At 31.7% G+C, this 25,347-nt stretch overlaps 1 protein-coding gene and 2 pseudogenes across 6 annotated transcripts in view; 2 read left to right on the forward strand and 1 right to left on the reverse strand.

Annotated features, from left to right (window-relative positions):
- Positions 1 to 446: 446 nt before the first annotated feature.
- The window catches only part of Art7 (arginine methyltransferase 7), an 80,367-nt gene continuing 55,466 nt past the window's right edge, over positions 447 to 25,347 (forward strand). For 3 of the 5 annotated variants that reach the window (XM_087411456.1, XM_011053239.2, XM_087411459.1), the window contains exon 1: positions 447 to 533. The gene's annotated coding sequence lies outside the window, so the exon portion shown is untranslated. Of the gene's footprint in view, positions 534 to 726; positions 840 to 14,813; positions 15,797 to 25,347 lie in introns of those variants that run through there. The other 2 variants (XM_087411458.1, XM_087411457.1) reach the window with 2 other exon arrangements.
- LOC105144367 (uncharacterized) lies at positions 516 to 6,992 on the forward strand (annotated as a pseudogene). The gene is made up of 3 exons (XR_015546748.1): positions 516 to 839; positions 4,758 to 4,914; positions 5,090 to 6,992. The product of XR_015546748.1 is annotated as an uncharacterized LOC105144367 (transcript).
- On the reverse strand, positions 7,585 to 14,781 carry LOC147908017 (uncharacterized; annotated as a pseudogene).

Raw genomic sequence — 25,347 nt, forward strand, 5'->3', positions numbered from 1 at the left:
GAGCGTCGTACGATGCACGTCGGATCCAGTGTGAATCTAGCAATGTGCAACTATAGGCTGCGTTTAGCAGAACACAATAGTTTTTTAACCGTTTTATGATTGTCTGCTAAGATAGGACTATTTCTCTTTAAAAGCATAACCCAATCAGCGCGAAGAAAACTTTCAACTGTTGAAAAATAAAGCGGGGAACACAGATCCTTGCATAATTCGTAATACGTAATGCATAAGAAAATAAACCAATTAAAGTCCTCCGTTTCCTTCTTTTCCATGAAATAAAGAACTTTAATTGGTTGAATTTCTTATGCTTTATGTGTTAAGTCGGTTCTACATTAGTTACAAGTCGATCGCAAGTTTGTTAGCCAATGAAGCTTACATTTTGAAATCAACGCTTCATATCGGCTGTCGCAACAAACTTGTGATCAGCTTGCAAATAATGTAGAACCGGCTTTATGCAAGAGTCTGTGCTCCCCTCTTAAGCGTTCTGTTGAACTCAGCCAGTCGGCGACATTAGTGGCATGGAACAGATTGAACGGGTATGTTTGGAATCTTCTTCTTGGCTGTCGTGTTTGGCTGTTCGCGAGAATTGTTTACAATCTGATATCCCACATATCCCGATTTTGATCGAGGATATTCCTCGATACGCGTCCTTACCTGATTATAAAGAGAATTGTATACAAACCATACAAACAATTGGTGAGATTGTACCCATCACAGCGCGAGTTGCGCATTTACAAAGTATTTCATCAGATCGCGAGGCAAGAATTACTCTTAGTCTAGAGGAACTTCCTGTACATGCTCTTTATTTCAAGGATAGCAAGGGAAGGCACCTACTTATATGGGTAAAGAAATTAATTTACTTCTAGAAAGATTGTTTCAATGAATAGATCTTTGCGAAAATAAAAGTATAATACAGTTTAGCTACAGCATCTCAAGAATCAAGAAAATTAGGCGATTAATTTATTCGATGCATTTTTACATTAAACGAAAGAATCTGGTAGAAATAAGTGTCGCTTTATCCTGAGAATCGAGATATTAAATGTTAAAGTTGACAATGGTAATTGTTGAGTTTATCCTCCTTACTTTCGATGTTATATAAAATTGACACATTTTTGTATGAAATGAATGAATCTGGCAAAAAATAGTCGCTTTGCCCCGCGAACCGAGATATTGTTAAAGTTGACAGAATTCAGGTTAGGAAATCTCATATCGATGGAATAGGAGAACGTGAGGCTAGAATGAATCTTTTTGCTTCAATTACATAAATGTTCTGATTTAAAAACAAATAATTTGCTTTAAGAATACAAATTCTTTGCTTAAAAACAAATTTTCGGTTAAAACAAATTATACAGTTTAGCATCAAACATCTCAAAAATTAATAAAATTAGGTTTATTCGGCGCGTTTTTATATTGAGCGTTAAAGTTGACTAAGGTGTTACTACGTAACACGATCATTAATCTGTCTGTAAACAGTAGAGTGTATAGACTAGTGTTTATTTCAGGATTACGCCGCTCCGAACAAAAAAAATAATATATCCTACCCGCTTGGAGCCTAACCATCTAAAAGTTGCAGCCTAGACAGTGTCCGCTTGGAATATTCCTAACCTATCAAGACAATGGGGTTGAACAATCTTTGAGCGGGCATTTTATTGTCTAGGCTGCAACTTCTAGGCAGTTAGGCCCCAAGTGGGATGTTTTTTTCTTTTTGTTCGGGGCGGCTATGCCGATTCGAATTAATAAGCACTAGTAGTAATACTTTAATCAACTGTAACTCTTAATATCTCGTTTTGCAGAGCAGTCCTGAACTTTTTTCTGTCAGATTTTTTGAATGAGCCTAATTTCATCGAAATCGGAGGTAGCTCTCCTGAAGAATTACCCTCATTTTGTCTCTGTAACAGATTTCTTAACATCAAAAGTTGTCAACTTTAACGCTTAATTCTCAGTTCGCGGGGCAGAGCGACACTTTTTTCTGATTCTTTCATTTTATGCAAAAACGCATCGAATTTTATTGATTTTTAAGGTAGTTGGTACTAAACTGTATAATGACCAAATTTTCTATACAATTTTTATTTTTGCAGTAGAGAATTTGTTTTGATTAGATATTTGAGTATTTATTCAAAAGTCCTCGCTTTTAATTTCAATGAAATTACGCTCATTTGACGCGTTTTTGCATGAAATAAAAAATCTGAAAGTAAAATATTATATTGTACTCCGCGAACTGAAATATTAAACGTTAAAGTTGATGACTATTCAAGTTAGGAAATCTGTCACAGTTATACAACAGTGCAATGCGAATATGAAAATCAATGAAAAGTGTTTGTATGAAACAGTACATTCCTCCTCCCCCTTCCTCCCCTATGGGGGCTCCACTCTGAAAAACCTAACCCACCACATATTTATGGACGTACTGCTTCCATGTACCTACATACTTCTCATCAATTTTTACATAATAACTTATTTAAAAAATTATCCATTTTCCACACATATTTTTTTAAAGCAATTATGTTTTCTTTCCACCAACTGATTCATCTCATTATTCTGTAAAGTACTTTCATAAAAGTATTAAAATACGATTATCAAAAAATTAATAGTTTATGAGATATTTAATATGTTATACCTACATATAACAGAATAAAGTATAAAATATCTCGTTAATTATTGGTTTTTTGTTATCATTACCTTAATACTTTTATATGCAAAATAATTAGAGGAACACATCATATTGTATAAAAAGTATTATACAATTCCATTTAAAAAAGTGGAGGCCTTTATATTTTTTTAGTGTCTTCACCTAGAAGAAAGACATATGACTAAAATACGTCCCCCTTGAAACCATGTAATTTTTGCACTTTTCCTTCTATTATTAAAAACAAGTGAGTTATTCAGGAGACCTGTTTTAAGTTTATCCTGATAAATATATGTATAATGCGGCATTCCACGCCAAAAAAATCGGATGATTCGTCACCTCTGTCGATTTTTTTAAGTGATTTTTTAATTTATATTTCTTATATTAAAATATGTATTTAGTTATTTTTTTTTTAAATTTTTATCTCTATTAGTTTCTTAGATATGAATTTGCTAATAACTTTAATTTATTTTTTTTTCGTAAACGTTTAATTGAACATAATTTCTATTTAAATTATGAAAAACAAAAAATAATCACATTAAGTTGTTTGTCTTGAAATTCTCTGTTAAGAAAAAAATATTTAAAAAATTTCAAGTTTTTATTTCTACTTGAAAAATCTGATTGAAATAAAAAAAGTCGATTTTTGTCAAGATCGACATTTTTAATTTTTATAAAAACATTCTCTAATATTCTTATAAGAGAAGCTACCCAGATGTTCAATTAGTTTTGAAAAAGTAACGATTAGAAATTACAGTATTCTATCTCCTATTAACTAAAATGAGTACTATATACATACATTTGCTCAGAAAATGAGTTTAAATGATATTTTTTCGTAAATTTTTGTCCTTTTTAGGTTTTTTTTAGGTTTTTACGTATGAATAATAAAATGTATTATCTATTATACGTTTTCAATGAATTGAAATTTGAAAAGTTTAAAATATTTTATTGTAAGTTTATTAAAATAGTTTCCTGTACTATAAAGTAGAAAAATTAGAATTACATGGAACATATCAATGAAATCGAGACCAAGGTTTTCTTTTCTATTCCACTTACGTATATTATTCATACATACGTAGAAAAATCCAAAAAGTAAAAAAAAATTTACGAAAAAATTTTATTTAAAGTTATTTTACAACGGACATTTAAACTCATTTTACATTTTAGAAAAGATCCCTTTATAGTGGATTTTAACTCCATTCTTCTAACGAATATCAAATTTTCTAAGCGAATGGAATTCATTTTAGTTAATAGCAGATAGGATACTATAACTTCTAATCTTTTTTTCAAGACTAATTAGATCTGGATAACTTCCCTTGTGAATAGAAATACAAAAGAATTCAAGCCATATTTGGTTATGGTCAAAATTTTCATTGCTTTTTTTAATTTTTCATAATACTATTTAATGTTAATAGATTTTTAATCTGCTGATGAATTACATAAATTGAGAATATAAAGTATAAACTAAAATAGTAATAAGGTTTAATAAAATAAAAACCGAAAGAAAAAGGGCTATAAGCCTAAGATTAATATAAGAGGTTACGCCTAGTTAGGTAGATCGAAAAAAAAAATTTTTTTAAATTGTGTTTTCTTAAAGTATGTAATCTTAATAATATTTCTTCAAAATTTTAAAAGAATCGGTGCACTCATTCAAAAGTTGTATTTAGAAAGCGCTAGCTCGAGTCAGGAGCAACAGCGCTCCACAACTTTCCGCAGGCGTCCTATTGTGTCGCTCGAGATTCATGGTCATGTATACATTCAAGTACGTTAGTATTAGTATTTTTTGGAACCTCTGTTCGAAAATCAAAACTTTGAGGCAGTTGTGTATAGGCTTTAAAACGTTCAAAAATACATTATGATCAGAGTAAATTAATTTTTTCTCTGCATTTATTACAGCTTTTGCCGCTTTTTTATAATTGGCTTTTCATCATAAAGTTTCACATGAACGCAGATCATCAGACAATATGCACAAGTCAAAGTCGAAAAAAAGGAAGCAGAGTTTCAATCCAAAAACAGCAGAAACTGATGAGAATAGTTTCATGCATTATGGAATGCGTTATGGAAGAAAATTAAGGGCGAGGAGGTGACCATGTCATTAATTATTCGGTCGAATACTGAATTTTGAATTTTATTACAGTCTTTTCAGCTCTTTCGCAATATAAAGTGCAAAGTATATAATGGTGACATTAAATTTGCATCAACAGATGCGCGAGGACTAGGCTTCAAAATTGCATCATGTGTGATAAGTGTGAGCAAACATTCCTTCGAGTTTGTTTATAAATCATTTATACGAAGTAAGTAGACGTTTTATTTTTACAATGAAAATGCTCGACTTAGGACATGCAACTTGTGCAAAATTTTGCGGTCTCATGGATATGCCGCCGTTTTTCTTTCATAATACTTATGATATTTGTATTATACTACAACATACGTAAAAGATGTATATGTTCGATTTATTCGCAAAATTAGCTGTGAAGCAAGAAATAGAACAGACTAATGGACCGAATAAAAATCATTTAACAGTATCTGGTGATGGTACATGGAAGACACATAGATTTATTTCACTGTATGGAGTTGCTTCCTTGATTGGACATTATATTGGCAAGGTTTTAGATGTCATAATGAAAAGGGCATATTGCAAAATGTGTGAATCGTGGTCGAAGAAATTAAATGAAGTCGAGTATGAAGAAAACCCATGACGTACCCATCACAGTTAATCACTCAGCAGGAAAAATGGAGGTCGATGCCATTACGCAAATGTTCCGAAGGTCTGCACGGTGTCAAATATGTTCATTATATTGGAGACGGAGACTCCAAAATTTACAGTGCAGTGATATCCTGAAATCATCGCCTTACGCAGATATTGACATTGTAAAAAAGAAGTGCATAGGTCATGTGCAAAAGCGAATGAGCAGTAGGTTGCGCGAGTGCAAAAAGAAAAATAAAGGAGCAGACTCAGAAGCAAGGGAAAATTAATCGGAAAAATGATCGACAAATTAACTGTGTATTATGGCTTAGCGATTCGTCGGCACATTGACCGAAGCAATGGATGCGATTTGATCATTACAGCTCTACCAACGAAGCGTCAATCCGCGTCACGAAAAATGCCCTCCCGAAAGTGACTCGTGGTGTGAGTGGCAGAGAGCTTACGCAGCACTGCCTGAAGATAAAAAGAACGAGAACGGAACTTTCAAGCACACGTATAAGCCTCTTCCACCAGATGTTTTGACAGCTATCAAGTCCATCTATGAGAATTTATCTAAAAAGGAACTGCTTGAAAGATGCGTTGACGGATTCATGCAGAACAATAACGGAAGTTATAATCAACTGATTTGGAAAATCAGCCCAAAGAGTCTTCCGGGCGGTACACTCTCAGTTGAAATTGCAGCATATACATCTGCTTGCATTTTTAACGAGGATAATAGCCTATTTGAAAATTTTTGAGGCATAGGCGTGCCTTGTGGCCAAAATGCCCATTCATATATTGCAAAACAAGACGAGGTCATGTGATGATTGTTGAGCGGCGCGCGTAAGAGGCCACTAGAAAGGAAAGGATGGCTCACAGACAGCACCAACTCGACATCCTGAAGGTGGCAATAGAGGCAGAAGGGACCTTTTACGGCCCTGGAATAGATGACTCTATGTAAGTTGAAGAAAATTTATTTTAACTGTGAAAAATATAGACTTGAAACTTTAAACGCGATTATCTCGAAACTGTGTGTTTTTTTTTAAATGCCGTTGCAGTGTACAAAGTTTCTCAAAAACTTCAAATTTTACATGCTTATTTGTTATCACAAATAAGCATGTAAAATTTGCCAGACATTGAACGAAGGATTTCATTTTAGTCAAAACTTTTTTTATTGCAAAAAAAAAACCAAAATTCGTTTACTGTGAAAAAGTGATTTTTTTGTAAAATTATTAAATATTTATTAATTATTTTAAATTATTAATTATTTAAAAATCAATATTTAATCAAACCCTTCGTCCAATTCCTTCGTATTACAATATACTAATGCAATCTATTTGGATTTTGACTTCAGATAAGCAGGGCTGGAGATATTGTGTACATCGTAATTAATGCTGAAAAAAAGCGTTCTGAGAGATCGGCGATATTTCTGTCATTTTTCATTATTTTTGAATAAACAAATTTGTGAAAGTATATTAAAATATGCACTTTAAGATATCGTTTTATTAATTTCAATAAATATTCATTAAACCTGCAAAAAAATTCTTAAATATCACGTAATTTTTGCGAACCCAACTAGGCGTAACCTCATAAGTTAAAAATTGAATACGTTAATAAATAAAACTGTCGTTTAGCTAAATATAACTTTAATATACCTGTAATAAGCAAAACAAAACAAAAAACAAATGTTTCGATCCATGTTGGATCATTAACAATGTTAACAAGAAGCAATGAAAATATTACAAAGAGAGGATACATAGAATTATAATTCGCTCTCGATCGCAGTATTAAAGTTATCGATAATATCGCTCAGTATGCAGTAGATATTAATCTAGAGTGTTGTTAACAGTGTATTCCTCTGGTAATTTGTATGTACTATAGATACCGTAATTATTTCTGTTAAAGAATAATACTAATATAATATAAAAATATATTAGGAATAAGTAATAGTAATAAAATGTAATCATAGAAATAACAAACTAAAAAAGAATAAGAATAAGAATAAAATAGTAATATATAATAAAGAAAGTACACTGAAAAACATTAATAAGAAGTTGTGCGATGTACAAGTTATATATAATTAATTTGGTAGCAGCTAAATTAAATGAGAATAAATACCTTATGAGTATGTGTCGATATAAAAAAGTCGTCTAATTTTAGACAATGCGACGAGAGTGAAAAACGAGTCATTTCTTTCAGATGTTCAGAGACAATATAAAATCGACATTCTAAACGAGAAGGTTGATATGGTAAACTAAAAAGGAAGACATAGAAGACTAGAAAGGAGAACATAAGAGGGGAAAAAATAAAGTAGAAAGAAGGGAAAATTAGGAAATGGGAAGTAAAATAAAGTATAAAAAATACTTAAATTAACAAACTATTATCTCACTGTTTTTATCTACTTTGACTTTCTATAATTCTGTCATGAAATAATTGCGATACTTTAAAAGCGAATAATCACCACTATTGTGATTAATACGCAATGACATTATTGGATTTAACATCAGCGTGCTAACTGCAGGATATGATTAAGCTAACTTTTTACATCTATCAGTAGAAGTGTATTTTTTCTTCTTATTATATAGTTTCACTATTAAGCCGTTTATAATTTAAATATGTTTATATTGGGTCATCTAAAAAGTATCCACGGTACTTTGTCATATATATGACCATCAACACACATCTAGTGACAAAAAACCGCGGATACTTTTTAGATGACCCAATATTAATTGTTTATTACCTGTTTAACATTGATAATGATGGTCGGAGTCAAAACATCGTTTATATAGTTCTTTATGACTTTATTTTATATTGTTCTGATGAGATTATTTTTACTTTATTTAGTTCTTATTAATTATATTATATTTATTATTTATATTCAATTTTTTTCTTATGGTTTGTATCCTTCTCAATATAATTTCGATTAAAATATACTATTTTTCTGATGGTGCTTCCAACAATTCAAAAATTTTAAGAACTTTGCAAATATCTATTATCATGAAGAAGACTTTGGAGTGCCGGCTGAATGGCATTTTTTACCCCGGCAAGGGGCCATGTGACGGAATAGGTGGTACGATAAAAAGAATGGTTATTCATACAAGTCTTCAACGCCTTGATCGCTAAATAACTACTCCATATGAACTGTTCAAGTGGGGTCGATTGTATATTTTGAAATGAAATAAAAATTACAAAAGTGAACAAATTCATTAGAATTTTCATAATTTAATTGGTTAATACCTAGTAATCTTTGCTCATTTCTCTCTCTCTCTCTCTCTCTCTCTCTCTCTCTCTCTCTCTCTCTCTCTCACTCATCTCATTTTGAATACACAATCGACCTCCAGATCCAATGAATTTGATAAATATCGTAGTAAAGTTCTCCTTCATGAAAGAATATAACTTAGCAAAGGAATATCTTGTGACTCGATTTTAAAGAACAAATCCTGTAGCTAAGATTAAAAAAATTTCTAGTATTATTCCTAAAAAAAAAAAGGTAGGTTTATTGTAAAAAAATTTTCAAACTCTTTGGATTATAGAACATACAAGAGTGAGAAAAAAACTGAAAAATGATGTTATGAAAAAAATGATCTTTATATAAAATCTTATATAAAAATGATCTTTATTAATCAATTTTTTTACGTATTTCTAAAAGACGTTATTTTATTTAAATAATGTTCTTATAAATTCCTATTCCTTAAATAATTAAAAATATATTTGAAATTAAAAATATATTTTCTTATATCGTTATGAAATAACATGATTTATGTAACTCATCAGCAGATTAAAAATCTACTAACATTAAATAATTGAATTAATTTTAAATTCTTTGTATTTCTACTAAGAATATTAGAAAATTTTTTTATAAAAATTAAAAATCGATCTTGACGAAAATCGACTTTGTTTATTTCAATCAGATTTTTCGAATAAAAACGAAAACTTAAAGTTTTTTCATATTTTTTCCTAATAGAGAATTTCAAGTCGAACAATTTGATGTGGTTATTTTTTGTTTTTTATTAATTTAAATAGAAATTATGTTCGAATGTTCATGAAATAAATCGAAAATATTAACAAATTCATATGTAGGAAATCCATGGAGATAAAAATCTAAAAAAATTAGCAGGGTCAGTGACAAAGACCTTCCGATTTGACGTGGAATGTCTCATATGTATCAATTAAAAATCTTAATATGCATTTCATATCAAAGTAATATTAGTTTTAACATTTTTTAGCTGTCCATATGTGTGTGTGTACATATAATTTTGTGATATCTTAAAAATTATCGTCTTAATGACATTTTTAACATCAATAAGTTGTTTTAGTGACGTCTTTGATATTAAGATATCGTAGAAATATTAGTTATTATAATATATAATATATCCCTCTACGCTCCTTAAGACGTTATGCCATAATATTACTGTGATATTCCATGTTATTTATACAACATTTAATATATCAGTAATTTCTTATGTATTGCAATATTGCTGCGATATTACTGTGATTACGTGCTATAGGGGAAATTAATATAACACATAATAACACATAATACAATTATATTTTATATTAGGTGTTGGAATTAATTCGTAGCGTTTTTTAATGAAAGAATGTTATTTATTTCACATGAGCATTAAAAAATACATTAATGAAAGTACTTCCCATCACTTGTAAAACGCTACGAATTAATTCCAACACCTAATATAATAATAATTTTTTATGCAAAATGTAACTTCGGGATTCTGAATACAGAGTAGTATTTTTATTTTTAGGATATTTTTGCTGATAATATGTAGAGACGGCTAAATTTCATCCTGATTTGTAGCCTTGTCATAAATCTTTCTATTTCAAAATGCTCGCGTATAAATCCATCTCAAGCGTATTTAATAACTTAAATTATATGTTAATATAATAATTTTTTTACATACAATATTTTACATATATTAGGTGTTGGAATTAATTCGTAGCGTTTTACAAGTGATGGGAAGTACTTTCATTAATGTATTTTTTAATGCTCATGTGAAATAAATAACATTCTTTCATTAAAAAACGCTACGAATTAATTCCAACACCTAATAATTTTTACATATAATTATAATTATTTTTTTAGTTTTATACTTTATACTAATCAATAATATTTTTTATTATAATTAACTTAAGAGATATTAAAATATTAAAATATTATTGATTAATATAAAGTGTAAAACTAGAAAAATGATTATATTAATATAAATTAAGTATAAATACGCTTAAGATGGATTTATATGCGAGCATTTTGAAATAGGAAGATTTATGACAAAGCTGCAAATCAGTATGAAACTCAGCCAAGTTAGCCATCTCTATATATTATCTGTAAAAATGTCCTAAAAATAAAAATACTATTCTGTATTCAAAATCCCGAACAGTTCCATTTTGCATAAAAAATTATATGATATATAATTTTATTATAATATATAATATAATATGGCTCAAATAATATAAATTAATCGAAATTGTGTTAAGAAGGGCTACGAATCATAAGAAAAGGATAGAATATGAATAATAAGTATAATATAATTAATAAGAACTAAATAAAGATATAAATATAAGAACTATGCAAGCAACGTTTCGACTCCGATCGAGTCATTATTAATGTTAAATATGTAATCATATAAGTAGAGTACCTTACTTTGAATTAAAGCTCCTTTGAGATGAATGTTCGATCCAGCTTACAAAGGCATTAATTTATTGATCGGTTAAATATGTAACAAACAATTAATATAAACATATATACTCGTATTTAAATTATAAACGGCTTAATACTAAAACTAATAAAAAGAAAAAATACAGACTTCTGATAGACGTACAAATTGATAGCTTGTATCCTGCAGTTATACGTTGATATTAAGTTCAAGAGGCTCCTTTTTCAACAATGTCATTGCGCGTATACAGTCGATCGGAGTCGAAACGTTTGTATAGTTTTTATATTTATATATTTGTTTAGTTCTTATTAATATATTATACTTATTATTCATATTCTATTCATTTCTTATGGTTCGTAGCCCTTTGCAATTTCAATTAATTTTATTATGTTATTATTTCATTACATGTCGTTTTATATTAATTTTTAATATTAAACTGAATAAACGCTCTAAATTTGTAGAAATGAAAATTTTATTGCTAACAAAAGTGAGTAACAAAGTTATTGCTTTAAGTATGAATTTTCACTGCTTTGAAATTAATCTACTCTTACATAAAGGAGTGGACTATTTCATTCGATTAATCGAAATGGTTTAAGCATTAAGCGAGGAACACAGACTTTTGCATAACGCATAACACGTAATGTATAAGAAAATGTATCAATCGACTTTCCTTCCTTTCCTTTATGAAATAAAGAACTCTGATTGGTTCAATTTCTTATGTCTTATGTGTTATGCGTTATGTAAGGGTCTGTGGTCTTCGCTGTTCTCTTGCTCAATGTTCTCTTGCCTTTGCAATAACATTTCTTCAACGTCTTCTTGCTCTTGTAATAATCTTTCTTCAGTGCTTTCTTGCTTTTGCGATAACCTTTCTATTTCTATTGCATGTTGTTCAAGTACTTCTTGTTACTCATGCAATTGCATATACATTTCTTGCCCATGATCTTCTATGCATTCTACTTGTATACATGGAATAGCAGTGTTTATTAATTTTCGATTTGCATATTTTGGGCTGCACGAATAATCCTTGTTACGAAAATGTTTGTGACAAACTCTTAACTATTTTATATTTTCATCAGTAATATTCAGATTTAAAATATGTAGCCATTGCTTGCGACGTTTATTTGTTGGAATCCCATATAACAGAACTATCTTGCCTGACTTACATCCTTGAATGCAACATGATCTCCCCATTTCTTCACGTTTACTTATTTCCTTTTATTTATTACACAAAATGCTCAACTGTACGTAGCAATCGACAGACATGCAAATCATCATAAAAATCCTATTTCTAAAAGCATACATTAACATAAAAGTTCTATTTCTAGGAATAATATGTTTTCTTTTCAATACACAAAACATGTAACAATTTGTTAACTTACTATCACGCGAGAGACAGCCATATTGCATTTTAGTTCCTCGAAGGCCAGACACGATTTGTAAAGGCGCTGAAACATTGCCAACGCGAAAACAATAGAAGTTTATCGGTCCTGGCGCTAACGGTACATGGTTAAACGAAATTATATGTTGGTATTTGTTAACAACGCAGCTAGGAAATGATAATGAAAAGGCGATTTATTCCACCTCGATCCATTTGATTTGTTTATAACTTAATATTTAACAAAAGGAAATCAGATGGAAACGAAATTACACGCTGATAATTGTTAACTAAACTACTGATGATAAAAAAGCGATTTATTCGTCATCGATCACTATTTGTTTATAACTAATATTTAACAAAAGGAGGTCGAACGGAAATGAAAATTATATTTGATATTTGTTAACTAAGGGTGTGATCAAAGTCTCGCTACAAGTGCTTTAAAGCATTTGATAGTCCAATTAGAAGAAAGAATTTTACAAATTGACCAGTTAAAAAATGCTTCAAAGCGTTTACAGCATCGCATTGTATCCTAAGTCAGAAGATAACAATGCGATTTATTTGATCTAGATCTTCATTTGTTTGTAATTTAATATTGAACAAAAGGAGATCAGATGGAAATGAAATTGTGCTGGTAATTGTTAAGCTAAAAAATGATAATGAAAAGCGATTTATTCATGTGATTGAAATTTGCATTCTTGGAGCAAAAATTAAATTTAAGCCCACTGAAACACTTGAAGATCACTTATACATACATGTGACTGAAAATTTCCAACGTATGTCCAGGTATTTCAAAGGAAAATCTAAAAATGCAAGTATAATGCTTGAGACCATTAACGATTAAAAAAAAAAATTTGTTGAGATCATGTATCGGGTGCAGATAATACTGTAGTCCGAATAATGACTACAGTATTAAGATATATAAAACATAATAAGATATAAAACATAATTATAAATTACTATTAAAATATATGTTTCTTGATTTTAATATACGAACAAACATTAATTTTTATCTTTTCTATGCTGTTTAATATAAAATATATTGGATAATGTAGAGAATACTCATATTTTTTTCGTGGAGCAAAGTGTGTTATAGAGAAGTAAATAGATGAAAATATATTTATGTTTGGACGTTTCCCGATTCATTGAGATGTTTGAAATAAGAATTAGTGGTGGAGAGTAGTAAAGATATAGGTGTATAATGTACGAACGCATAAGTTTGCGTTGGGCTAGATTGAAAAGTGATCGAAACGGAATATTAATGTTCAAAATGAAGTAGGAGATAGTGGGGAGTACAATTGGGGTGCGTGTGTGGATGGATAAGAATGTAGCAAGATATATCGGGTAAGTGTCGTATAGAGGTTTCTATAGTGAGTTAGAAAGGGGTGGGAGTTCGGATGAATAGCAAGTGTTGATGAGTATAAGTGTGGAGGGTGCTTGGGAGTGTATATGAGTATGTTTAAGCATTAATTATCGATTTATAATCGAATCATAGTCTCTGCGGACACCTCGATGACGTTTCTTAATTTTAATTTTATCTCATTATATAAAAATTGAAATATCTCCCTTAACATTCATCGGAGAAAACAAAAAAAGACATTTTCATTACATAATCCCAAGCTATTGATTAATCCTGTTAAAAATTTTGTCCATCTAGCCGTTTTTTAGATATGAACATAGTGTTTCCGGTTAACTTGATGATTCAAATAAAAATACACTGTAATGTCTCCTGCACTTAGTACGGACGCGTATACTTGGCGCGAAACACTACCTCGCTACTATTCTTGATATGAAATCAAATTACACCAGGTAAAAAATTATATCTTATACGATGCGAAAAATACTTCAAATATCAATTGGATACTGTAAGATTATGGTAAATATAAACAAAGTAAGTTAAATGGACAATTTTATTTAATAAATTTATAATTTTAATATTTTCAATGCGTTAAAAATGAATAAAGATGACATAATAAACTAACGTGTAATATATAATACATAATAAAATTATCATTTAACAGATAGAAGGACTCTTCATATACAAAATAAATAACAATAAATAAAGGGTAAAGTAAGAGTCAAACACCTTTTAAAATTGTAACAGAATTAAATAGAATATATTACAAATGAAGAAAAATAAAAATTAAAAACAGTTTAAAATACAAGTATAAACATTATAAATTTCGGCTACCGGATTAAGACGTTTACATTTCACAAAAATCGCTATACAAAATTAGTTCTTGAAAATAACCGCATATTACTTAAATTAATAGCTCGAGTGAGTCTTGATGTACAACTCGATATTATTCACGTACTATTGGACAGTCAAATGTGTTTCATATCTTTTGAAAAAAGATCTAATCGAAAAAGATAAAAAAATTCTTCTTAAAAACTACTGAACCAGATCAAAGTAACATCTCGGAATTCTAATAAATAAAAACTCACCAAAAGCATGTGTGAATTATTCAAGCAAGTACATATATAGTAAGTATTAAAATCCAATTAAAATGAATGCCGTTTAGTGGAACACAGTTATATAAGACGGACATGATAGTGTGTCGATTGTATGCTCGCTGATACGGATCACGAGCTATGAGAGGAGACGGACTGTCAGTATCGAAGTCAGTATCTTTTTTACTTTCTGACTTTATGTTTCACGAAAAATTTGACATTTATCATTAACATTTTATTAGATAATGACTATCCATTAACTTTTATTTTTGACATAGTTAATCAATATATAAAAAATTTACTTAAAAATAAACACATAGTATATAAAGATTTGACAATGTCTGTGCGAATGAATTTGCATCTTGGCTTCCGGTATCATTTATTCCTTTTCACATAGAGAAATTTAAACGGTTCAACAAAAACGACATCAGGGTGTCTTTTCATAGTTCTAACAAAATGAGGAAATATATAAAAGTACAAAAGGATATTTGTCTCCATACATCTAAGAGCAATGTAGTCTATAAGATTTCGTGTAATAATTGTGATGCGTCGTACGTTGGACAGGGAAGATAATTTAAAACCAGAATTATAGAACATCGTAATCGTATTAGACATAACACTTCTGTCCGTTCTGTCATAACGAAGCACAGGCTACAGTATGATCATGATTTCCAATGGAATAACGTTAAAATCTTGGATGAAGAGCCTTGCTATAGAAAACGCTTAATTTCTGAGATGCTCAATATTAAAAAGGAAAAAAATAGTCTAAATTTACAAACTGACACTGAAGGTAAAAGCATATACACCTATTGTAAATAAAGTTTGACTCTTCGATACTGACAGTCTCCTCTCTCAGTTCGTGATCCGTATCAGCGAGCGTACATTGTAATCGACACATTATGTCCGTCTTATATAACTGTGTTCTAAACGGCAATCATTTAAATTGGATTTTGATACTTATATGTACTTACTTGAATAATTTACATATGCTTTTGGTGAGTTTTTATTTATTAGAATTCCGGGATGTTACTTTGATCTGATTCAGTAGTTTTTAAGAAGAATTTTTTTATCTTTTTCACCGATTAGATCTTTTTCCAAGAGATATGAAACACATTTGACTGTCCAATAGTACGTGAATAATGTCGAGTTGTACATCAAGAGCTATTAATTTAATTCACTCGAGCTATTAATTTAAGTAATATGCAGTTATTTTCGAGAACTAATTTTGTACAGCGATTTTTGTGAAATATAAACGTCTGAAGAAGGCTCAATCCGATAGCCGAAACTTGTAACTTTTATATTTGTATTTTAAACTGTTTTTAATTTTTATTTTTCTTTATTTGTAATATATTCTAATTGTGATATATTTTAATATATTTTAATAAATTTTAATATATTTTAATAAATTTTAATATATTTTAATTGTGTTACAATTTTAAAATGTGTTTGCCTTTTATTTATTGTTATTTATTTAAAATTATAATATAATTATATAGTTGTAATTATGTAATTATATATTAATAATATAAGAATAAAAATGCTCATATATTTTTTAAACAATGTCGTAGCTTATTTCGAGCTTATAATTAGAATAACTTTAAATTAATATAATTAACATAAGAATATAAATAGTAAATAATATTCTAAGTTAACATTTCGGCTTATAAAGTCTTCTTCAGTGCTTAAAATGCAAAAATACAATATTAAATTAACAAATAAATAACAAATATAATGAAAATTTAAAAAATCATCACAGTGAAGTGTCAGTATATAAAGAATTCAAACATCAAAAATTTATGACAGATTACAATAAGATAAGAAGATAAATACTTCAGTTAACAATAGATAATAATAAGATAAGAAGATAAATACTTCAGTCAACAGTAGATTACATTATGTCCCTCGATAAAATAATTTGCCAAATTCCTCGATTGAAATCGAGAATCCAATTTGTCGCAGACTTGTATCAAACGATTTGAGAATTTATTAGCTACGAGTATTTTTATGATATTCTGTAGAACGAGTAAATGTATTAAAATAATATATTATTAGTGTGAATAAGAGATACAGAATCAAATAATAACTTACGTTAATTTATATAAATTGTAAAACTCTCAAGCAGAGATCTGGTCAAGTACGTTAAAAATTAGATGTTGATTGTTACTCGTTTGAAAATTGACTGATGTAATATATAGGTCAAATAAAAGTAAATCAATAAAATCGAATGTAAAAACAAATCTGTTCAAGACTGACAATTTATGTTTACGTATATCGTCAAGTATATTAAAATAAGAGTTATCCAATAACTCAATATCTTTCATTAAATTTAAACAGTTTTTTTTTTAATATGTATCATTTCTGAAATATTTCTTTTACGATAATTTTTTTCAAAATCAAGAATACTAACTTTTTCCTAATTAAAGATAAGGTCACTCAAATTTTAAATTCATTTAATGAACAGCATGATAGACTCAAATTTATTATTGAATATGAGAAAGACCATTGTTTGAATTTTTTGGATCTATCGGTATCAATAAAGACAATACTATTATTTTAGATTGGTACCATAAAAAGATATTCGGGCAGATATTTATCATTCTATTCGAATCATCCTATGCATGCTAAGATTGGAACTATATATAGTTTAGTTGATAGAACAATCTTATTGTCAAATCCTAAATTCTATAATAAGTTATCTTTAATTTGCTTCTCTGTAAATAGTCTTATGATTTTTTTTACCGAGTTATTCAACATTGAAGTGAAAGGATTCGTTTTCGCTTCAATGTTGAATAATTCGGTGAAGAAAATATTATACAATACTTAACGAAAAGACAAATTAAAGGTAAAGATTCACTCTTTCAAACGCTGTAAACAGAATTTGTTTGCGATTTTTAATTTAGGTTATAAACTTTGTAAAATACGAACAAAATTTTTAGAGATTTGAAAGCTATCCATTTACAATCTCTATAATTTTGTGAAAAATTAATTAGATCGAAATATCAATTAATCGAAAATAGAGATTTCAAGCTTTAAAGTACTTTTTTAAAAATCTCGTTATGATTATTTTTGAGGAAGTTACACTATCTTGAACATTACCTATTTTTGGAGAACATACTAAGTGATTCTTCAATTTTTTTGTGTAATGTATTTGCAACATCAAATTTTTTTATTGTTCCTTATCGTTTTCTTTTCCACATGAGTCTTTTATAATTAATATTCACGATCAATTCTTTGTACGTTCTCCTTTCATAAGAATCTTATTAGAGAATTACGATATTACATATTTATAAAATACTTATTATGCATAATATGCTACGTTTTTGTAATAATACGATAGAAAAACATGTACTCTTCTCCGATTTTATAATAGATTATGATGAACCGCCTACGATAATTAATTATACCTCAAGAACATAATGCTATGTCAAATATCATTGATACAGTTAACCACAAAGAGCTTTTTTAATAATTATGCTATAGTGAGCTTAGAATTTCCACTACCATAAATACACTATTAATTATGGCAAATTTTCAGTGATTTTTTAAGTATACATAGAAAGAGAGATTCCAACAAAACTTACAATGAAACTTACGTTTTTATTGATATTTTATCGTATTCTGATGAAATCATACTCTCCTAACAGGAAACGATAGGGAATGGTGGATAATGATATTATTTCTTTCGGATACTTTTTTCTTAAAATTTTTTCTTTTTGAGATTTAAAAAAGCGATAGATTACGATAGAGCGGTGATTGCCGAGCGCTAATTAATGGCGCGCTTCCTCTTACCTCTCCATCACGCTGTCATAGGCGCAGCCTATGTTTGAAAAAGTGGGCCGAGCTAGTAATATCAGTATATTTTCCTAAACTGCTCAATGGTGTTTATCGTGACGAAATACGGACTTGCTCTGTCAGGGATACTCCTGTGATGAGGGGCAGGCCTTAATTGAGCTTCTACATCACTTCCAGGACGTCAGCCTGTCCTGATGATCAATCCTAGAATCTAATCCTTTGAGGTTGTTTTAGCCATAATAATTTTTTTAAAGAAGTCGACGAGTGTTTGAAATGCTTCGGCGTTTGACACTAGGAATTGTATGCCTCAGGCAGTTTCCACTCGTTATGAAGAACTATATCTCGCAAAGCAATTCTTTGCGCCTCGAATTCTGAACATTCTAAGATGAGGTGCCGGACTATATCCTTTTTTAGCTCCACATTTGCACGAGCTATTTTCAATTAACTCTAACTGTGAGAGTTTCGCATGGAAGTTACCATGCCTAGTTAGAATCTACGTGGATCAGTAGTTGAGCTGAACCCATTCGGCATGAAGTCTTTCTTGTATGCTACTGAAGGAGATGAACGTCAATTCCTTGTTTGCCACATAAGAGCCATTTGCCTTTTCGGAACCGACTCGTGGCTATGCTGTCAGTATTCCTTCTTTAGGAGGAGCTGACCCCGACCCCAGCACCAAAGTGTCGAGAGGATCAGCAGCCCCAGGATGTCTCAATTCCATGTTCGCCATCATAGTGTTCATCCTGAGATTTCCGGGAGCACCAACTCGGAGATAACTGTGTGTGAGACTTGGAGATGAGAAGCTGTATATTGCGCATGAATCGTCCCGCTATGAGCCTTGAGAGAGAGTCATAGCTGTTCTCTACACACATACACACACACACACGCACGCACGCACACACAGCGTGTTTCATTTTAATCGCTTCAGGCCAATCTCTCGAAAAATATGGAAGATACAAGAAAATGTTTCAAACAAAAAGTTGTATTGTTTCAAGGAGGACATAAGATGGTATCATTTGATCTTGGGTGGCGTTATCAAGGTCAGACGAAGGTCATAGTAAATTTCTTAAATGGAACCCCTCATTTTTTATTCCATATTCTTGTAGCTTATCTTGAGAGCTTTTTAAAACATTATAATAAAATATTGTTTTATTAAGTACTTTTTGAGTTATGAGGCTTGAAAGTTATAGTATGTGCCGGCATTAACATTTCCCAAGGTATATCGGCCAGTGAAGGCAAGATCCGATGTGGATTTGGCCAAGATGGATTCAGCCGGTGAAGGCAAGATCCGAAGGGTGGATCCGGCCAGTGAAGGCAAGACCGATTAACTCCACATCGAAGTGATAGAGTGTTTATGTTTGGTCTAGCAAGTGCTCAAACCATTCTGTTGGATACATAATTGCAACCATTTTTCGAATACATCGACTGTTTTTCTGAGAACATTGCTGGTATACTTCTACATGCTCGTCTGATGCGGTATTTTAGATCTTCAGCTGTGATAGGTGCGATCTGGTAAACAATGTTTTTCAAATAACTCCCCCATAAGAAAAAATCTGGTGATGTTAGATCTGGTGATCTGGGAGACCATGCTATATGACTACTTCTTCCAATCCGCTGATAAGTTAAATTTAAAAAATCCCTTATAGAGTGTGCGTAATGTAGTGCACTGTTCTGTTGCAATCACATATGTTGAACTGTATTTTCATCGACAAACTCTAACATCCTTGGCAACATTTCTCGTAATATATATAGAATTCTTCTGTAACATTGCCATAAAAAAAATGTCCAATAATATGACCATCTAAAATACCACACCTTCCATTGATGCTGATTGTCTACATGATAAACCCAGTGTCGATTGGTATCGGAATAATAATAAGCTATTATGCCGATTCAGCATATCAAATTGCTCTCACTAAATATTAGGTGTATAACTTTACGCCGTTTTTTTTCGAGGCTTTATTGTAAAAAACTAGTTATACATTTATGATTCAAAGTATTGTCCATCGCTGACCATTACTTTCTCCCATCTTTCGGGCAGCGTACGAATCCCGCGTCGAAAAAACTGATCATCTTCTGAGGCGATCCACGAATCGATCCAATTTTTTACTTCTTCATAAGACCGGAAGTGCTGATCAGCCAGGCCGTGTGCCATTGATCGAAACAAGTGATAGTCAGAGGGAGCAACGTCTGGAGAATATAGCGGGTGGGATAGGATTTTCCATTTCAACGTTTTCAAGTATGTCTTGACCACTTTCGCAACATGGAGTCGAGCATTGTCATGCTGCAAAATTACTTTATCGTGTCTCTTATTGTATTGCGGGCGTTTGTCTTTCAATGCTCGGCTCAAATGCATCAATTGCGTTCGATACCGATCGCCTGTGATTGTTTCAGTCGGTTTTAACAGCTCATAATACACTACGCCGAGCTGGTCCCACCAAATACAGAGCATAACCTTGATCAAGTAATGTCTCCAATTCTGCATCTTCGAAAACCTTCTCTTTTCCACGCTATGCCGATCTTCGACGTCAAAATCACCGTTCTTGAAGCGTTGAAACTACTCACGACACTAATTCTTTCACTAATAGCGACCTCACCATAAGTATTTGAGAGCATTCGATGAGCCTCAGCCACAGATTTCGTCATATTGAAGCAGAAAATTAAAACCTCCCGCAAATGACAAGAATTTGGCTCGTAATAAATTGACATTTTCAATCGAGAATAACTTTATGATGCAGACACAAATCGACTAATGTTTCTATGGGGTTATGTTGACAGATGCCCAAGTTTATTGTATGACGTCTATGATCTATTTATTTCGACCACCACTTACCGCTAAAGCCATCTATAGGAAAAAACAGCGGAAGCAAAGTTATACACCTAATATATACGTATATACAGTGTGTGTCAAAAGTTTGGAAACGATCAAATATCTTAAAAGTAAAGGATTTTTTAGAAAAATGTTTTAGACAAAAGTTACATGATTTAAAAAGATCTTCACTGATCACATCCGCTTGGGTGGTGTCGCCAAGGTCATATCAAGGTCAAATTGATTTTTTTTTAATGGGACACCCTATTTTTGATGCCAGAATCTAATAGCTGGTGTGAACAGCTTTACAAAACACTACAGTAAAGTTATTTTACATTAAGTACTTTCGAGTTATAAGGCTTGAAAATTAATTATATTGATGATGAGAAGATATGCCGACAGAATAAGATCCTATCGAGAAATATTCGGAATTATTCAATGCCTCTTATCCTGATCGTGATCCAATTTAAAAATCAACTACTTCTGAAAAACCGATTCAATTAAAGATGAGCCAAGATGAACGCGCGCGCGCGCACACACACACATGCCACAAAAGATGTAATTCTTTCTTCTGAATAACAATGTTCAAATGATCATAACTCTGCGAAAAAAAATCGTAGAGACTTCGGTCGCATTGTTCTTGTCTCGAAAAATCCTTTCAAACGAGCCTTCACTCGACCCCACATGCCATTTAAGATTTTCAGGCCCCCTTTTCCCCCCTTCCTCAGGAAATATTAAGGTGAGTGTTTTTAAGGTTCAATGATAAATTTTACGATCCTGTTGTATCTCAGTAAATTTCAAACCTATATCTCGAACCATTCAAAAATTATTCAGATAGCCCGGGACTTTTGTCGGGCACTGTATATGTGTATATCGGCAACTATTTTTACTAATGTGAAAAAATGTATTAAAAAATTCTCAGAACTTCATGAAAAGAAAATAAACAATTTTTGTGTCTCGCTATTTTTCTGTAAAATTGATAATACATAGGCTGCTGGAAAAGTTTCTGCAAACAATATGAAAAAAAAACATGTAAAATTCGGTAAATGGCCTTTATTGTTTTTCGAAGTATTCGTCTTTAAGATCGATACATTTTTGCATATGCTCGAACCAATTTTCGAAGCATTTTTTTCCACTCTGAGGCTGTAACCTCAGAAATCAGTGTACGAAATGTTTCAACAGCTGCTTGAAGCGACTCAAATCGCTCACCACGCATCTTCTTTTTAAAGTTTGGGAACAAAAAGAAGTCATTAAGTAATAAATCAGGTAAATACGGACGAGTCATCAATTCGATATTTTTACTGGATAAAAAATCAACGGTTTGACGTGCTGTGTGACAGCTGGCATTGTCATGATGAAGGATGATACGACGATTTCGGTTTGTTCTATGCAATTCATTTATGACTTCTGGCAAATAAATTGTTGTATACCAATCAGTATTTACAGTTCTTCGATCCTCTAAAGCCACAGTTGCGGTACAACTGAAGAAACAAGCAATCATTTGCTTGACAGCATTGCGTGAACGATCAACTTTTGTTGGTTTCGGTTCATTTTGAAATACCCAAACAGTGGTTGTTTACTTTTGGGCTCATACGAATAGATCCATGTTTCGTTCCCAATAATGTTGATGTTGTAGACTAAATTTGACCGATCTTGGTTGAATTTCTTGAGCATTTCTTTGCTCCATTTAACACGAGCCTGTTTTTGAGCTTCGGTCAAATTGTGTGAGATCCAACGACTGCAAAGTTTCCGTACGCTGATCATGCAAAATCGTGTGTATTGCTTTCACGTCAATGCCTAAGGATGCCTGAATCTCGCGGTATGTCACATGCCGGTCTCGCTCAATCATTTCACGCACAGCATCAACATTAGTGGCAACAACAGACGTGAATGGACGACCTTCATGGAATTCGTCACAAAGACAGGTACATCCACGATGAAATTTAGCAAACCAATTATAAACAGTCCTATTAGATGGTGCTTCATCCCCAAAAGCCAAATGAAGTCGATCGACACATTGTTTCGGAGTTAGATTACATTTGTAATCGTAAAAAATCATTGCCCGAAAATTTTCACGAGAAATTTCCATTTTCTCACAAAATATTATAACTTCTTTTAAAATACTATGCAAATAAAACTAGTTGGTTTGGGTACAAACTGTCAACTGAATTATAGGTTATAAAAACAATTTTCTAATTTTACGGATATGATAGTAGCAGAACGTTGGCGCCACTGGAAGTATTAGATTGCAGAAATTTTTTCAGCAGCCCACGTATTTGAGTAAAAAATTATTGAAAATTCAGTGATTTTTAGTAATTAATATCTTGTAAACTATTACGAAAATTCCAAAATGGTAGAGGATTTTTTTACTCATTGTCAGTTTAGTCCGTTCTATCTAAGCGCTTGGCAAAAAATTGCGGAACACCCTGTATATTCATTAATGTGTAATTGTATAATTTCATAACTATATAATATTGGATAGGTAGCGAAATATGATTGAAAGAATTGATTTCGCTTGGTGAAGTAATGAGCAATTTAATTTTACAAAGTACAAGAAAATCGATGCTTAGATTCTATTTAGCTCCGAAAAGACCTATTTGTTCGAACGCGTTTTAGATTCAGACTGACTCGTTCGTCGCGTATGAGGAAGAACACACGTAAGTACCCTCTCTATTCTTTTTTGCGTGTGTATGCGTTAACGATTCTATGATATTGTGTCGAAATAAGAGAAAGGCCTAAATTCAATACTCTCCCCACTTAAGTATCTTCCGCGATTCGTCATTTTCAAATTCGCAAGAAAAGAAAACGTTCTTTCGAGAAAGATTTCGTGAATATGTCCACGCTTTAATACTGTGAGGAAATATATTTTACATCCAGATCTTTGTTTTCAATTCTCTCTCGAATGTAATGATATCGAATATCGATATGGTTTGTTCGCTTGATTGTACTCTGGTTGTCCAGAAACAAACTGATTGGATTGCTGTCGGGACACCCGAGATCTCACATTAAGTTCCTTAGCCTCTTTTGCGGCTGTCGCCGCTGCGATGTATTTGATACTGAGGGTCACGACCTTTTGTCTTTGTGAAGACTATGTCACGACACTGCCACGAGATGAAACGCAAATCCCAACATGGACCGCTTCGTGTTTACGTCACTCGCATAATGGAAATCTAAAAAAACCTGTCACTTCGACTTCGTCTCGCGCGCTCGATACATGATTCCATAGTCTACCATGTTTAACAAATATCGAAATATTCTCTTGACGGCTTGCCAATCTCATCGTGTTTATTTAAAAACTGAGCTACCTGATTCACGAAAGCGATGTCCGGACGCGATATAATCAAGAGATTAGCGATCCCACGGTCTCACGGGTACGTTGCTTAACGTTCGATCATTGTCGCACATGTGATACAATAAGGAGTACAGCTGGCGTACTAACGGATTTCGCGTCTTTCATGCCAAATTTCTCGATCATACGCATTGCATACTTTTTCTGATGAATTAGCATTGTCTCTCTCACACGATCTCGCTCGATTTACACTCCGACGAAACAAGAATACAATAAGAATTATCGATCATAATCTCGAAGGATTCACTCAAGACGTTCTTCACCACGTTCAGAGTCTCGACCTTGCTACGAGACTGTTATCGACGAATATCGCGATGAACACTTCACTATCATTGATTTTATCGCGAAAGATGCATTTTTCGCACTATACCAATTCGAGCTTCTTGAGAACGCCTCTGAACTTCTCGTTCCAGCAACGTGCAGCCTGCTTCAGATCATACCATGATTTTTGCAGCCTGCATTGGAACTATCGCCAGCGTCGATCCCTTCGGGAATTTCTAAGATCTCTTCTCGTAAGTCTCTGTAGAGAAATGCTGTTTTTATGTCGAATTACATTTCCAGTTTCAGCTGAGTCACCAAGATCAAGAAAACACGCAGCG

Source organism: Acromyrmex echinatior, chromosome 11 (assembly GCF_024713525.1).
Source record: "Acromyrmex echinatior isolate Ae372 chromosome 11, ASM2471352v2, whole genome shotgun sequence".
NCBI classification, from domain to species: Eukaryota; Metazoa; Arthropoda; class Insecta; order Hymenoptera; family Formicidae; genus Acromyrmex; species Acromyrmex echinatior.